Source organism: Acipenser ruthenus, chromosome 18 (genome assembly GCF_902713425.1).
Source record: "Acipenser ruthenus chromosome 18, fAciRut3.2 maternal haplotype, whole genome shotgun sequence".
Taxonomy (NCBI): Eukaryota; Metazoa; Chordata; class Actinopteri; order Acipenseriformes; family Acipenseridae; genus Acipenser; species Acipenser ruthenus.
Window position 1 is genome coordinate 11,499,961 of NC_081206.1, and position 18,747 is coordinate 11,518,707.

Consider the following 18,747-nt stretch of genomic DNA (forward strand, 5'->3'; position numbering starts at 1 on the left):
TTGAAAACATGTTATCTGGCATTACATTTGGTTCAAGAAACCTCTGTTTGATATCAGCGCTTTCAGACAGTGATGCACTTGCTTGGTCATTTCACCTGGAGGGTGGCCCCACCCCTGCATGTTTTCTGTCTTGTCAATAACAAAGCAGCTGCTTCCCCTACTGACTGACGTGCTTTCAGCCAGTAACATCACCCACAAGACACTGCTGAGGGGAAATGACCCAGGAAGTGTAAGCATAATATATTTCCTGTGCAAAGGCAGAGAAAACCTAAAGAAGTAACAGAAATCATGTTTTGAAATGAAAACCCTGTAACGTGTGTGCATTTCAGAACTGCACAGGTGAGACTTGTTTAGCTAATGGGAGCGCAGGATCGGTAAGATCTATGGAAGGATGTTGTTAGCTAGAGCTACTTTATTCCAGGGTTATTCACTGTTCCGATGTGTTTGTGCACACAATAGAAGCCACGACTCAGTCTGAGCAATCCAAAATCCTTTCACATTGGATTATTCATGTTTCAAATGATTTCATCACACACTGTTTTTTGGGATGTAGATGTAATCTAATTGGATTGACAAGATTTTGTTTTGCTGTCAATGCTGAAGGAATCCACCGCTGGCTTTACCTTGAGATCAGATCTGCTTCCTCCACCAGGCTGTGTGAGTCCGGAACTGGTGTATGTTTGTCCACAATCAGACGCACATCCAGCAACAGCTCTCAGACTGTGAAGGAAAGGATTTTACTCTGTGAGCAACATTATTTCATATCATTTCACATTACAGAGTGAGACTTTAGCAGTTTGTCTAATGAATTAAGCAGCCCATGGTTGAGGGACATGGGACATGGTTGAGGAGGGCTCTTGTTCTACACGTTGTTCTGCAGCAGGCTTTCTTATTGTGTGCCCTGATGTGGGAAGGTAATCCTGTAGTAAAGGGGAGATTGTTGATGTATTGCTAATTACAAAGCCTAGGTTGAGTTTTAAATGCAGGTTCGTGTCCGGTCTTCACTGTGGATTTCATTGGCTCTGGTGCGCCTGTGGGTTAGGGAGGCAAAACCGACAGGGACTTTTGCATCCCATAGCTTGCTGACATCCACTGTCAAGCTCCCTGGTGTAAAGAGACAATTGGCTTGGTCATGGGATCGGAGGACCTTCAGTTCTACTGAGCGGTGTGGGGATTGCTGCGGTGAAGAAACAGAATTGGACATTGTAAATTGGGAAGAAAACCAGCGGTAAAATAATTGGGCTTTCTAAATTAAACAAGACAAAAAAAGCTTCCATTTCACACGGTCCTAGTGTTATATATAGAACTATGCTTCAGACTTGACTTTGCATTGACTCTCTCTTCAGGAATGTAGTGCCTCTGTCAGGAGGTCGTGTTTTCTTCCCCTCTTTAGAAAGCTGAAGCAGCAGGAAGATTTTGTTTTGCTGTCAAGTCTGATGGAATCCACCGCTGGCTTTACCTTGGGATCAGATCTGAACTTTCTCCACCAGGCTGTGTGAGTCAGTGTGGAAGGGTGTGGGTATTCACTGACACGGGAGACAGAAATTGTAGTTGAAACACCACACAGGTGCTCGGTTTTATTTTTACTCCTGTTCCGGTCTAAAGGGGCAGATCTGAGGAAACAGCAGAGTATTAATTTATAGGTTCAACAATCCCACTAAAACCTGCATCCCAGCCACTCAGAGAGGGGGAAAGCGCACACACCCTCTTCCCCACCTCTCTGTGTCACCGCCATGACTGGCAGGCAGATCCCACGGGACTGCCGCCCCCCTTCCAAAAGGACCTCACTGAAATCACAAACTGCATTGAATAAAGTGAGAAAGTAATAAAGACACAACTGCAAAATCTAGGTAAACTTAGTGCCAGGAGGTCATATATAGCTAGTGAAGAAAAACTCACTTTTATCTGCAACGGGTATTCATTTCAGTGTGTTATTATGGAAAATCTAACTTAAGCAAAATTCTGGTGCTATTCTTTCAAATTAAAACAAAAAAATAAACTTTAATTTTCTTCAAAATTATATTGATACTGTGCATGTACTGATAAATGGCAATTGAACACATACAATCAAAATCTTATTTTTGCTCTCCTGTAAAATTATGAAAATGTCACTTACGCCCTCTGGTTCTAAGACCTTGATATGGACATGTCATCTATGATCCCCACATACATTGGGGTACATTTTCAAAGGTGACTAAGGGCTTTAGATGGGTGCAACAGGGTTTTAGACATTTGTACTGGAGTCTAGTGTAAGTGCAATGTATTGTATAAGGACGTAAATTGTTTTTTTTTTTGTTCTTTTTTAATATACTGGTGACAGCGGATATCCATTAAAACCATGTACACTGGTCAGAGAAGCACTCCCATAAAACAGGGATGTCACAGCTGCATCCCTGCAGAGACAGCTCAAGTTTGTAACAGCAGTTAGCTATGTCTGATTTAATATTTATTTGAGCAAATGTGTGTTTTATAATGTGTATGCAACTTAAACTTATTAATGTATAGTGCAAATGCAACTTACACATTACCCTCCAGGCGCAATCTTTCTGCCTGTGGGGTTTTCAGCTTTCTGATGGTTTCTTGGGTACTGTGGCAGTTTGCTATTGTGTGCAACAAAGATGCACCTGGGTATGTCAAATGCATCACTTTCTGTCCATTTGCAAACATTACAGTACTACATGGAGGGGAGACATTGAAGTCTGTAACTCCAAAAATCCCATAGAGTTTTAGGCGTCTAAATCCAATTGTAACCTTGTAACGAAATTGGCCTAATAAAGTTCGGGCGCCAGGAAAGTATATATAAACTTCCCAATAAAACACAACTTGTTACTCGGACCTTGTAGCAAAACCAAGTTTCTACCTACGCGACCCTACAATGTAAAAATTGCAACTGACTCTTGATAACTTAAGCATAGGGTTTTAAATAAACACCCATTAACATGTATTCCATAACCAGTACTGTCACTCATTTTGGTTTTACACCACACATTTAAGAGCATTCATCCTTGACACCTTTAGTACTCAATTAGTTCCCAATCACTGAAACCATAACTATTAAGAAACATACAACAGTATATTTCTCAATTTACATGGTCTCCGCATTATCCTAAGCATAGCACAGGCAATTAAACTGAATAGCCAATAAGATTTTTTTATAGTTAAATGGTAATTCCATTACTCATATTGAGCCCTCCTAACGGATTAACTATGGTTATTCCTCGGATGCAGTTCTTTACACACAGCAAACATTCACAAACCATCTATATCACATATTGAGAAAATGGCAATTCAGTTTAACTGATTCATATGCAAAGAAACTATCAATATCACAGGTTGTACAAGTATCAATTCAGTTTAACTGATTTATACAAAGAATCAATTTTATACCCTTAATACAACAAACATTCATAAACTATTCATATCACAAGTTATACAAATAGCAATTCAGTTTAGCGGATTCATATGCAAAGAAACTCAGTTAATACAGTTTTAAAATGGAGAGAGAGAAAGAAAGAAGGGAAAAAAACCATTAGTATGAAAATAATCAAACACTTTCTTTAAATCTGGTCATAAATATATCTGGTTTCAAACAGACAATATTTTCCAAGTCATTACACCAACATACAGATAATAAACAAGCAGTTTGCATCAAGGTAAGTAACAGAAATAATGACCGGGAGGCTATAATAAGTCAAGCAAAGTAAGAAAAGACGTGACATAGATCTAAACAGTCATTTTCCCAAAAGAGAAACGACGGGAACTTCCATAATATTGATTAAGTCCCGCTACAGTTGTCAGCCGTCCTCCTCAAATACACGTGCAGGACAACTCCATAACAATCCAGTTGGCAACAAAAACAAAAAACAAAAAAAAACTCCAGGTTTCAGTCTCGCTAATAATAAAGCAATATGCAGAAAACTCCAGATTTATCCGGCTAGTAATACAGCAGTATAAAACTCCAGGTTTCAGTCTCGTTAATTTAAATCAATATGGATTGTTCTCCACGCATTAAATAACCATTGGTGAATTCAAAATTGCAAACCGTGTCGGCGTCTTCACTGGTCCTGCACGTTTCAAATCACTCGCCACTTTATTCCTCAATCGTTGACTTGACATCATTCCTGTCCTAACGAGTTTCCCCATATACAAAACATCTGTGGTGTCAAAGCTATATTTCATATATTAACGGTAAGCTTAGACACCAAAAAAAAAAAAAAAAAAAAAAAAAAAACTATTACAACTTATTGCCATACTGCATTCTCTCATTCTCTCTCTCTCTGCGTCAACTATTACGTCACTTCCTACAATCACACTCTCTCTTCCTCCACCTGACGTCTTTATACAATTTTAAAATGATTGACAGCCAAAGAGGCTAGTGCTGAATTCAATACGGCACAACCTAATGCAGGGTTTCAGACATGTGTGCTCAAATAGAAACATCACCTTACATAGTCACTGTTGAACATCAGTATTCTAATAAGCTGTCTAAGAAAACGTGTAATTCTAGATGTCTGACAAAAATGTAGTCACCTTAGAAAACTTACCCCATTGTGTCTCGTAACAAACTAGTACTTTACTCATGTTCACGTTACCCAATATATACTTGACACAGCCATCAACAGTCTTACCTCATTAGCCTTCTGTTTCTTTCTATGGCAGAGAAGTGATCGGATTCCCAAGGCTGCGTTCATCGTTTGCCACCTCTCTTGTCTGCATATGTCTGCATACAACAAAGGTTCACAAACGCTTTCCTAACGGAACACAGGGCGACTGGTGTTTTGTCTTGACACCCTGTTTCTTCTCTTTGCCCCTGCCCTTTTTGAAAACAGTGGTGCAGATCTGCTCCCAGACACTGGGGACATTGTCACCTGGGGAGAGGCGCTTCTCAGGAGTGCTGAATGAGGTCTTGGACTCCTCTTCACTGTTTCCTCCTATAATCACAGTTTTGTTACTGGGGCATGGTTGAGGCAGTATGGATCAAGCCTTTAGCTTCACATCCAAGTTGACTGCTTTGGAGAGTCTAATTTGACACTCTGTGTCAGTGTTGTGCCTGGTCGGTTTAAGGTACTTGATATAGGGAGAAGGTGTCCTCTCACTGTAATTCCCAGCCTCTACAGGAGGGTCAACCACCATGGGAACAGCCACACCGGGTTTGTGTGTCACCTCATCCAGCTGAACCTCTCCTCTGAAGGCTATGCTCTCAAGAAGCTCTGCATTGTCCAGGGTCACACTATTGGACATCATGCTAGGTGTGAGAACATCTCTTTCATACTCCTCGTCTGAACCGAAACTGTACTCACTACCTAGCCATGATATTGGGGAATCTTTGAGCCTTTGACGATGGTAGTCATCGTCTTTATCCCAGTCTCTCATCAAAGCCTGATACTTTGATTCAATTTGCATTTGCTTCCTGTTTAAATCATTCTGCAGTACACCCACAAACACCTGAAGCTGCCTGAGTTCTTCTTCGATTTCTGTTACAGGGTGTACAGGGGCCTCCCCCCCAGATGCTTCCCTTGTGCAGTCAAGCGTAGTAGGAATATTCACTGGGTTGCTTTGCAAGAATGAATTCTTTGTAAGTCGAAGCCATTCTTCCCGAGTGACCAGGTTCTGTTTTATTGCTCTGGATTTTTTGTTTTTGCTGACATCGCTTTCCTTCAGTTGTGTGTTCTCCCCTTTTCCAGGGTCTTTACCTCCCCCAGACACTTTGTTGCTCTTTCCCTTCTTCTCAGGAGTCACTGGGATGTCTTGCAGCTCTTCCAATAGGAGGTCTATATCGACAGTGTCACAGTCCTCTGAACCAACCTATAAACAGGAGTGAAAAAGAGTTACCTTGAGATCCAAATACTTCTTTATGAGAAAGATACACTCAGAGTCATTTGAACATTAAAACCCTTTTATGCAATTTTTTTTACCATTAATAATAGTTTATGCTAATTTACAGTTGTTTTTGCTTACCCAACTGCATACAGTGCTTCAGTAAGCTTAACTATGCTTTTACTACACTATGTTGTACTTTTAACATGGTAGGTAACTTTTTCTTGGAGCAGATTTTACCAGTGGGTCATCCTAATATAAAAAATAAATTATTGCTGTTCATGTTTAAGACAGCATTGCATAGACTAGATTACAGGTCATACACACAGTGATCTAAACAACAGACAGCATTGGATCCTTGTATCAGAACAGAGCTGACTAAACTTGTACCACAGTGGAGAACTCTTAAGGAGCTCGAGCTCACAAAGGACCAGTACTTATCCAGCATGGTAATATACTAAATATTTTCATATTCAGTAAGGGCACATTTCTAGCCATTAACCCGGATATGAGTATTTTGTGGTCCCTGACAGAGGTGTTTTTATAAACCCCTTTCTTTACGTGAGGGAGATCTGGGCTGTCAATGCTCCTGACCTCGCTGGTGTTCTCCACAATGGTCGTGATGCCCTTGGATAGGTTGGAGCTTATTGGCTTTTTCTTGTCAAGCTTTAAAGACCTTGTCTCCTCCATTATGAGCTTGGTGCTCAGTAAAGCCATTGGTTGTAGAGAACCCTTCTTCCAAGGCTGAAAGCTGCTGAAGCCCTGACCCCTGCTTTTAAACCCTGTCGACTCTCTAAGTTTCTGCATGTTGGGCAGTGTGGATGTGTTGTAAGCAGAGCCAGACCTCCTCATTTGATGACCGTAGGAAGCCTTTGGCCTCACATCAAATTTCATTGCTTTTGAGAGTCCAATTTGACATGTGTCAGTGTTGTGCCTGGTCGGTTCAAGGTACTTGATGTAGGAAGTGGTTGATGTATTTTTCTTCAGCTGCCTCCCTCACACATCGTGTGACTCTACCAATGTAATTTCCAATTGAACCACACCTCCTCATTTGATGATTGTAGGAAGCCTTTGGCTTCACAAGCTAAGAAATAAACAAGCAAGTTAACTGCTTTGGAGAGTCTAATTTTACACTCTAATTTGTGTCAGTGTTGTGCCTGGTCGGTTCAAGGTACTTGATGTAGGGAGAAGGTGTCCTCTCACTGTAATTCCCAGCCTCTACAGGAGAGTCAACCACCCCAGGTTTGTATCACCTCCTCCAGCTGAACCTCTCCTCTGAAGGCTATGCCCTAAAGAAGTTCTGCATCGTCCAGGATCACACTTTTGGGCTTCATGCTAGGTGTGAAAACATCTCTTTCAGATTCCTCATCTGAACAGAAACTGTACTCATTACCTAGTCATGATATTGGGGAATCTGAAATCAAACCCATTCATCCCGAGTGACAAGGTTCTGTTTAATACATTTCATTTTTAGTTTTTGGTTGAGGTATTTACCTTCAGCTGCGTGTTCTCCCCTTTTCCAGGGTCTTTACCTCCCCCAGACACTTTGCTGCTCTTTCCCTTCTTCTCAGGTGTCACTGGGATGTCTCGTGGCTCTTCCAATAGGAGGTCGATTTCCACAGGGTCCCAGTCCTCTGAACCAACCTATAAACAGGAGTGAAAAAGAGTTACCCTGAAAGCTAGGCTTTTTATGAGAAAGAGAAAGTCCCAGTGTAATTTTAACACTTGTAAAACTCTTTTGTATGCTACTTTTATATATAATTTATAATTGTTTTGAGAATTTACCGTCGTTTTACCAGCTGTGCTTTACCATGCTTGCGTATGCTTTACTATGCCTTCACTACACTATGTAGTACTTTTACAGTGGTAACCTTTTCCTGGAGCAGATTTTAGCAGTGGGTCACCATAATATAAGAAATCAATTTTTGTTAATCATGTTTTTGTTTGTCCTAAAGACAGCATTGTATAGACTAGACTACAGGTCATACACACAGTGATCTAACAACAGACAGGATTGGATCCTTGTATCAGAACAGAGCTGACTAAACTTGTACCACAGTGGGGCACTCTTAAAAAGCTCGAGCGCACAAAGGACCAGTACTTATTCAGCATGGTAATACACTAAATATATTCATATTGAGTAAGGGCACATTTCTAACCATTAGCCCGGATATGAGCATTTTGTTTGGGACTCCTCTGTCTGGCAGGTCATGTCAGAAGCTAACTCTGTAAGAAGACACTCTTAAAACCACAAGAGCTCATCTACTGCATGAAGAAGCATATAGAAAAAGCGCATTATTTTCACCTATGAATGAATATACAATAGACAATGTATCCCTATTGACTTACTGTGCAGCAGGAGGCAGCCTTGACCTCAGGAGCTGCAACAACTCCTTTCATCTTCTTCTCTGTTTTGGGACATCGTCTCCTCATGCTCCATCTTGAAAAACAGAGAAGACACAAGATCAGTTTAACAGTCTGACTGTTATGCATGCACAATGATTTACTCTCTCCAAACAGCAAATGACTGTAACTCAATAGTTACATCTGATTTTGAGTACAGCGCTGTCTTTTAATGGTTAGAACCTGGCTTGACTATTTTACTGATAGGAGCTGCTGGAACAGTTGTGAAACAATGATGTCACTGCTTTGTGCTGTCACTTTATTCCACCAATAGCATCATGGAACAGCGAAATAAAGCAATGATGTCACTGGAAAGCTCAACCAGTTAGATGTCAGTATCCTAAAAGTGGGTAAGTATTACCAAGTATTACCCCTGCTTTGTGAGGTCAATGTATTTCACTCACAGCATGGTACAGTGACATCACATGATGAACTAGTTTAAAATTACTATATTTGTATGATTTTTTTTAAACACATATGCTATAATAAATAAACTTTTTATTAAACTCAGCAAAAAAAGGATGGGTATAACTCTCTGTCGCTTTGCACTTTCTGCTCTCTTTTGTGTTTTCTTCCTTCGTTTTTCTTTTGGAAGTAAGAAATGTGGAGGAGTGACACACAGAATAATCCGGATATACAAATTCAAACAGCCGCTCTGCTGTTACTAACACGCAGATGCACCTAATACATAAAATTAAAACCATCAGTGTATGAGTATTGTGGTTATTATTTCAGTTTACCAGAGCATTTATTTATACTACTGAAAAATGCAGAAAGGTTGTGTTCACTGATTGCCATTCAATGATACGACGAGTTAAAAACTGCGAAGTTCATGAGTAGCACTGTGCACTCTGAGCGGATGCCTGCTTCAGCCACCCTAATATCAGAGTGCAAATCCACTTAATGGAAATCTTGCATGCGTACAGGTGGATGAGCATTTTCAAACTGTAACCTTTGAGCTGCTAAGCAAAACTGAAATATATGTGTGCACAGTAGTTTAGAGATAATATATAATACTGTTTAAAAAATACATTCAAGATCATTATTTTGTTTTCCTTTCATTTTTATTTTTTGCATTTCTGAGTCGTCCTGCGTACCCCCTGACCCTCCTGCGTACTCGGTTGTAAACCCCTGTTCTAACTGAAAAGCTTGTTAGTTAAGATTTGGTCTCATACATTTTCCGATTGCGGGGAACACCATTAACAAATCGTCAATCGTTTAGATTAGACTGCAGGGGGTGTGATTAATCTCTGTGGTCAGCCAGTGGTGTAAATGATACTGCCCACTCGCTTTGATTGACATGGGCGTCTTTGCAGCAATGAAATGTAAAAAGCAAGCAGAAAAATAAAAGGGGAGGAATTTAAATGTCAAGCAACGGCCAAAATTAAATGTAAAAAGCAATTGGGAAAAGTCGTAATTAATAAATAAATGAATAAATAAATAAATGTCGAAATAATGCTGAAATTTGCATATTTCCCGATTGGCATTACAAGAGCCAATAAAATCGCGTAAAAGCACAACGCCGACATAACTCATTTGCATACAGACTCCAGATTTAGCTGGCCAGTTAAATATTTAGCTAAATGTTAAATCTTGTTAAGAGATTTAAGATTGAGTTAAATATTTAGCTAAATGTTACATCTTGTTAAGAGATTTAATATTTAGTTAAAAATTTAGCTAAATGTTAAATCTTGTAACTGGATTTATATATTTGAATGTACACATTTAAAAAATATTTATTTATTGTCACAACATTTATAAATCTGTGGAAAGAATACAAGATTTAAGTTAAATCTGGAAAAAAGACATTAAAATATTAACACTTTCTTTACACATGGCACCACATATTTATTCGTTTTCTTTATATATTCTTTATGTATGTATTTAATTTTGGCATAAAATATCCTCCATAGTTCACCAGTCACAAACACGAACTGCAAGCGAGGTTTTGTTTGTTTTTGTTTTTTTAATTGAAAACCCTACTTACTGGTCACGTGGTTCTAGCAATTCCCAGGCAGCTGTCCCAGAATTCCCAAGTTACCGCGTGCACTGTATTCAATTGAACATGAGATGGCGGGAACCAACCAAGTGCAAGAAGCTCGATAACATGCAAACTAATTGAGATTTTATCAATGCTTCCAATACCAAGTGCGCATCTTATCTGAAGTGCTGTACACACCAATAGCCCCAAACCATGTGTAAGCATAAAACACTCCATATAAAACACACATTACCCCAAAATGCAGCTACAATATAATAATAATAATAATAATAATAATAATAATAATAATAATAATAATGATAATAATAATAAAAATAATAATAATAATAATAATAATAATAAATAATGTCAGTTTATATATAAATAATGTCCATATTCGTATATATACATGTCATAGTCATATTCATAAAAGGCCAAGCAGCTACTTATACTATTAGACTCACCCCATCACATACCACAGTACTTAAGGATTGTGTGGTTCCTCATATTATTTAACATCACTCATAGACTTTTATAATTTAATATGTTACTGGTCTTGATCAGGGAGCTAAAGATTATTGTGAAAATGAATCCCTACCTTGGCTTCCAGAAGAGCAGAACCAGACTCTTTTTTGCCTTTAATAAACTGTCACAAACAGGTTCAAATTGTCCAAATCAACCAGCATTAATAAATAAAGAAATAGATGAAACCTAAATTTAGTCTGGAATTCTAATAGTCATTAACTGTCGAAATGTATTATGTTTATCTCTTATCCCACACCAATTCAATACTTTTTTTTTTTTTTTAAATAGAAAATTACCTTTTTTTTTCTTTTTTTTTTTTAGAGTTGGATTATTAAAGCAAAAAAGACAAACAGATGCTTTCTTCCAGGATCCAAACGAAATTCAGTGCAGAAAGTCTTTCAAAAACAGTCAGAAAACCAATTCTATGCAAAATCTAACAAGATTTTGAGTTTTTTGTTTGTTAAAGAAAATTGTAACCGCAAAAATACGTCCCTCTTCCGCTAAACTCTCAACAAGACTAAACTGCCCGCCAACTTACAGCACACGTGTCCTGCACAAAAATGTAACGTCACAAACACCAGCCTGACGTCCATCGTTTCCATGGAGACGGTGTACAGTCCTGGCTACTTGTTCAGTTTGCATCCCCAGAGTTTTACACATCGCGTCTTCCCTAATTTGAGAAAATACTTTTAGTTCTGACACGTTTTAAAGCAGCATATTGTTCCAGAGCAGACGCGTTCGGTAGCTTTTAAACACGGCATCGGAGAGTTCCTGAATCCCGACCTGCATACAACCCGTCCGTGTCACAGCTCCTCAATGTCTCCTACTTGAATTAAATCCACTTTTCATTTGAAATGAGCACAATATAGTTTCTGCACCTTTTTAACCCGGGCTGCATTCAATAACCAATGTCTTTTCATCAGAGAGTATATGAGCTATCCCCCGTCCTGAACGCATTCTTTCCTCGTTTCGCAATGTGTACTAATAATGGAGGATATTTTGTGCAAAAATAAAAAAATAAAAAAAAAATTATCGAAAGAAATAAATACATGAATAAATATAAATATATAAATTATATATATATATATATATATATATATATATATATATATATATATATATATATATATATATATATATATATATATATACAGTGCCTTGAGAAAATATTCGGCCCCCTTGAACTTTGCGACCTTTTGCCACATTTCAGGCTTCAAACATAAAGATATGAAACTGTAATTTTTTGTGAAGAATCAACAACAAGTGGGACACAATCATGAAGTGGAACTAAATTTATTGGATATTTCAAACTTTTTTAACAAATAAAAAACTGAAAAATTGGGCGTGCAAAATTATTCAGCCCCTTTACTTTCAGTGCAGCAAACTCTCTCCAGAAGTTCAGTGAGGATCTCTGAATGATCCAATGTTGACCTAAATGACTAATGATGATAAATAGAATCCACCTGTGTGTAATTAAGTCTCCGTATAAATGCACCTGCACTGTGATAGTCTCAGAGGTCCGTTTAAAGCGCAGAGAGCATCATGAAGAACAAGGAACACACCAGGCAGGTCCGAGATACTGTTGTGGAGAAGTTTAAAGCCGGATTTGGATACAAAAAGATTTCCCAAGCTTTAAACATCCCAAGGAGCACTGTGCAAGCGATAATATTGAAATGGAAGGAGTATCAGACCACTGCAAATCTACCAAGACCTGGCCGTCCCTCTAAACTTTCAGCTCATACAAGGAGAAGACTGATCAGAGATGCAGCCAAGAGGCCCATGATCACTCTGGATGAACTGCAGAGATCTACAGCTGAGGTGGGAGACTCTGTCCATAGGACAACAATCAGTCGTATACTGCACAAATCTGGCCTTTATGGAAGAGTGGCAAGAAGAAAGCCATTTCTTAAAGATATCCATAAAAAGTGTCGTTTACAGTTTGCCATAAGCCACCTGGGAGACACACCAAACATGTGGAAGAAGGTGCTCTGGTCAGATGAAACCAAAATCGAACTTTTTGGCAACAATGCAAAACGTTATGTTTGGCGTAAAAGCAACACAGCTCATCACCCTGAACACACCATCCCCACTGTCAAACATGGTGGTGGCAGCATCATGGTTTGGGCCTGCTTTTCTTCAGCAGGGACAGGGAAGATGGTTAAAATTGATGGGAAGATGGATGGAGCCAAATACAGGACCATTCTGGAAGAAAACCTGATGGAGTCTGCAAAAGACCTGAGACTGGGACGGAGATTTGTCTTCCAACAAGACAATGATCCAAAACATAAAGCAAAATCTACAATGGAATGGTTCACAAATAAACATATCCAGGTGTTAGAATGGCCAAGTCAAAGTCCAGACCTGAATCCAATCGAGAATCTGTGGAAAGAACTGAAAACTGCTGTTCACAAATGCTCTCCATCCAACCTCACTGAGCTCGAGCTGTTTTGCAAGGAGGAATGGGCAAAAATTTCAGTCTCTCGATGTGCAAAACTGATAGAGACATACCCCAAGCGACTTACAGCTGTAATCGCAGCAAAAGGTGGCGCTACAAAGTATTAACTTAAGGGGGCTGAATAATTTTGCACGCCCAATTTTTCAGTTTTTTATTTGTTAAAAAAGTTTGAAATATCCAATAAATTTCGTTCCACTTCATGATTGTGTCCCACTTGTTGTTGATTCTTCACAAAAAATTACAGTTTCATATCTTTATGTTTGAAGCCTGAAATGTGGCAAAAGGTCGCAAAGTTCAAGGGGGCCGAATACTTTCGCAAGGCACTGTATATATATATATATATATATATATACACTACCTGTCAAAAGTTTTAGAACACCCCCATTTTTCCAGTTTTTATTGAAATTTAAGCAGTTCAAGTCCAGTGAATAACCTGAAATGGTACAAAGGTAAGCGGTAAACTGCCAGAGGTTTTTAAAAAAAGTTTAGGTTACCAAAAACTGAAAAATAATGTACATTTCAGAGTTATACAAAAAGGCCTTTTTCAGGGAACAAGTAATGGGTTAACAACTTACAGCTGTTCTGCAGCAATGGAAGTAAATTAAGCCTTGAAAGTTGATGCTAACAATTCCTACACGTGTCCCAACTTTTGTTGATTACTTACAAACCCTCTGTCTGTATAAAAGCAGTGTTGGAACAGACTGTATTACTACACCCTCTTAAGCATTATTTGGACAGTATTGTACTGCAGGAAGTAGTATATTGCTCTCATAACGGCAAGAAAAAGGCAATTAACAAAGGAAGACAGACAGACCATTATAACCCTTAAAAGTGTAGGTCTTTCCTTTAGAGAAATTGCAAAGAAAGCCAAGGTGTCAGTGAGTACAGTTTCCTACACCATCAAAAGGCACTTGGAAACTGGAGGAAACTCTGACAGGAAGAGGTCTGGCAGACCCAAAGCCACAACAGAATCAGAAGACAAGTTTCTGAGAGTCAACAGCTTGCGTGATAGGCGGCTCACAGGACAACAGCTTCAAGCACAGCTTAACACTGGTCGAAGTAGGCAAGTCTCAGTTTCAACTGTGAAGAGAAGACTTCGAGCTGCAGGTTTGACAGGTCGAGTGGCAGTAAGAAAGCCATTGCTAAGATGGTAAAATAAGAAAAAGAGGCTTGCCTGGGCCATGAAGCACCGCCAGTGGACTACTGAAGACTGGGAGGTGGTCTTATGGACAGATGAATCAAAATTTGAAATCTTCGGTTCATCACGCAGGGTTTTTGAACGCCATCGAGTAGGTGAAAGGATGGTTCCTCGGTGTGTGACACCAACTGTCAAACATGGAGGAGGAAGCGTGATGGTCTGGGGCTCTTTTGCTGGATCCAGAGTCGGCGACTTGCACAGAGTGAGTGGCACCCTGAACCAAAACTGCTACCACAGCATTTTGCAGCGCCATCCAATACCCTCTGGTATACGCCTAGTTGGTCAGGGGTTCATCCTACAGCAAGATAATGACCCAAAACATACCTCCAGGCTATGTCAGAACTACCTTAGAAGAAAAGAACAAGACGGTAGGCTTCAAATCATGGAATGGCCAGCACAGTCTCCAGACTTAAACCCCATCGAGCTGGTTTGGGATGAACTGGACAGAAGGGTGAAAGCAAAGCAACCTACAAGTGCAACACATTTGTGGGAACTTCTGCAACAGTGTTGGGAAGAACTTTCCGAACAATATTTGATTTCCATTTTAGAAAGAATGCCACGAGTGTGTTCGGCTGTTATATCTGCAAAAGGTGGCTACTTTGATGAGTAAAAAATTTAGATTAAATTTTGTTAAACAAAACGATTCCATGATTTCTTTTTTTATCTCCAATTGTTTATTTGTTCTATGCTTTAATTTCAGAGTACATTGAGACATTAAACTGCGTAAATTTCAATAAAAACTGGAAAAATTGAGGTGTTCTAAAACTTTTGACCGGTAGTGTATATATATACACACACATTAATAAATAAATAAATGTCTACATATATTTATATATTTATGTCGACATGTGTTTATTTATTTCGATATTTATTGATTTATCATTTTGGCATAAAACATCCTCTGTACGCAACAGTACGAAATGTTCTGCGTTTTACTTCTGTTAGATAACTCATGCTTGTTTCACTATTTGTCATAAAATCAAACAGCAAAGTTTTGTTTTTATCTTGAAGTAGTATTAGTAGGGTAGCAGTGTGGAGTAGTGGTTAGGGCTCTGGACTCCTGCCCGGAGGGTTGTGGGTTCAATCCCCAGTGGGGGACACTGCTGTTGTACCCTTGAGCAAGGTACTTTACCTAGATTGCTCCAGTAAAAACCCAACTGTATAAATGGGTAATTGTATGTAAAAATAATGTGATATCTGTATAAAGTGAAATAATGTAGGAGGCTGTGTGGTCCAGTGGTTAATGAAAAGGGCTTGTAACAAGCCACTTAACCTCCTTGTGCTCCGTCTTTCGGGTGAGACGTAATTGTAAGTGACTCTGCAGTGTCATGCGCTCTGTGTGCTGACAACCCTACCTGTCTCTTTGATGACACCCAGTGGTTCTTTGGAGCAACAACAGTTTGTTAAATACCTACAGCATGACGTCACGAAGCGATTCCTCCGTCTGTTGAGCTATTGAGCTCCGGCGAATTATTATTATTATTATTATTATCAACAATTAATAATAATAATAATAATAATAATAATAATAATAATAATAATAATAATAAATAAATAAATATCTTCAGTATTCATAGAGCTCATCATGAATCAAATAAACTCTCAGGACTCGCCATCAGGCAGCTCTGACTCTGAAGTACAGAGAGTCCAGTTTTCATCATCAGGCAGCTCTGACTCAAGTACAGAGAGTCCAGTTTTCATCATCAGGCAGCTCTGACTCCGAAGTACAGAGAGTCCAGTTTTCATCATCAGGCAGCTCGGACTCTGAAGTACAGAGTCCAGTTTTCATCATCAGGCAGCTCGGACTCTGAAGTACAGAGAGTCCAGTTTTCATCATCAGGCAGCTCGGACTCTGAAGTACAGAGTCCAGTTTTCATCATCAGGCAGCTCTGACTCTGAAGTACAGAGAGTCCAGTTTTCATCATCAGGCAGCTCTGACTCTGAAGTACAGAGAGTCCAGTTTTCATCACCAGGTAACTCTGACAGGGGTTATACCAACAGACTGGAAAATTGCAAACGTAATACCGATCCACAAAAAGGGAGACAAAACCGAACCAGATAACTACAGACCAATAAGCCTGACTTCTATTATATGTAAACTTATGGAAACTGTAATAAGATCTAAAATGGAAAATTACCTATATGGTAACAGTATCCTGGGAGACAGTCAGCATGGTTTTAGGAAAGGGAGATCATGTCTAACTAACCTGCTTGATTTTTTTGAGGATGCAACATTGACAATGGATAATTGCAAAGCATATGACATGGTTTATTTAGATTTCCAGAAAGCTTTTGACAAAGTCCCACATAAAAGATTAATTCTCAAACTGAACGCTGTAGGGATTCAAAGAAATGTATGCAGATGGATTAGGGAGTGGTTAACATGTAGAAAACAGAAAGTACTGATTAGAGGAGTGTGGCGGAGTGTCCCGCCCCTTTGTTTATTTATTTATTATGATTTGTTTATTACGGCGAAAGCCAATTTTGTTATTTGTTATTTATATTTTAAAAACCTCGTGAGGATGCGTGGCTGATCAGCTACTGATTATTTAACTAGCTGACAGTCACGCATCCTTACCAAACTCGTGCAGACTGTGGCTGAGGGGTAATAAGATCATTAACAGCTAGTTAACCCCTCGGCCAGAGTATAAGAACCTGCAGCTGTCAGTGGTGCGGGGTAGAGTGTACAGAGGAGAGTACGGGGAGCGGAGAGAGCGGGGAGAGCGAGGAGAATAAAACAAACAACTGCTAAGTATCGTGCTGGGTTAAAACCAGCACGCTTATTTGTTTCTATTTGTTTAGCCAACGCGCCTTTTTTGTTTTGTGTTTTGTTGTTTGTTTAAATCTTTTGTTTTGTTTTATGATTTAATAAATACGCTGAGCGCAGTAGCGTTCAGCTTCACCCGCCCATCCACTGTTTTGGTTCTGTTACTTCCTGGTCTGTGACGTCACCACACCTCACCACTGCAAGCCATCCTGCCATAAGGAGAAACTTCAAAATAGAGCGAGGTAACCAGTGGTGTACACTGTTGCAGCAGCAATGGTCATTCAAAATGATCTAGACAGCATTCAGAACTGGGCAGACACATGGCAAATGACATTTAATAGAGAAAAGTGTAAAGTATTGCATGCAGGCAATAAAAATGTGCATTATAAATATCATATGGGAGATACTGAAATTGAAGAAGGGAACTATGAAAAAGACATAGGAGTTTATGTTGACTCAGAAATGTCTTCATCTAGACAATGTGGGGAAGCTATAAAAAAGGCCAACAAAATGCTTGGATATATAGTAAAAAGTGTTGAATATAAAATCAAGGGAAGTAATGTTAAAACTTTACAATGCATTAGTAAGACCTCATCTAGAATATTGTGTTCAGTTCTGGTCACGTCACTACAAAAAGGATGTTGCTGCTCTAGAAAGAGTGCAAAGAAGAGCAACCAGAATTATCCCAGGTTTAAAAGGCATGTCGTATGCAGACAGGCTAAAAGAATTGAATCTATTCAGTCTAAAAGGTATTGACAATGTCGACCCAAGGGACTTTTTCTACCTGAAAAAAGAAACAAGGACCAGGGGTCACAAATGGAGATTAGATAAAGGGGCATTCAGAACAGAAAATAGGAGGCACTTTTTACACAGAGAATTGTGAGGGTCTGGAACCAACTCCCCAGTAATGTTGTTGAAGCTGACACCCTGGGATCCTTCAAGAAGCTGCTTGATGAGATTCTGGGATGAATAAGCTACTAACAACCAAACGAGCAAGACGGGCCGAATGGCCTTCTCTCGTTTGTAAACTTTCTTATCTTCTAAAATGAAAATAAAGACATATCTGTAAACAATAACGTTATATCTAATACATTATACATTTTAATATAATTTACACGACTCGTGTTTATTCTAGACATAACAGCACGAAGCACAGAGCCAAAACATTACATTGCGAGTAAAATTAAAGCAGATGGTAAAATAAAGAAGCTTCAAGTCCTTTGATAGGGTCATGGTTCGTATTACATTATGCAGGAGATACTCCTCACAAGCACGTGAGTATTCTAATGATACATGAATTCACACAAGCTTATATAGAATGCAAGTCATTACATATTCACAAGACACCTCCGCTGCTCTCCCTTCTCTGTCCAATCATCGTGAGACAGCGCCTCGTTATCACACACCCCTTGTGCAGTGCTGTTCCACTCTCACTGGACTTTAACAACCCAAACAAACCTGCCTTGTACCAAATACTGGTTTTAAGCAGTCTGCTATCTTAGCCCTGAACCACTCCCATGGGGGCTGCTGATTGTCTTATAACAGGAACTCATCTATCCTTTCAAGACCACATTGCATCCTTTTTTTATAGCTGTGAGTTA

The 18,747-nt window shown here is 39.2% G+C and overlaps 1 protein-coding gene across 1 annotated transcript in view; it reads left to right on the forward strand.

The window, feature by feature from the left end:
- The window catches only part of LOC131698709 (zona pellucida sperm-binding protein 3-like), a 177,438-nt gene that overhangs the window by 149,076 nt on the left and 9,615 nt on the right, over positions 1 to 18,747 (forward strand). The window lies entirely within an intron of this gene.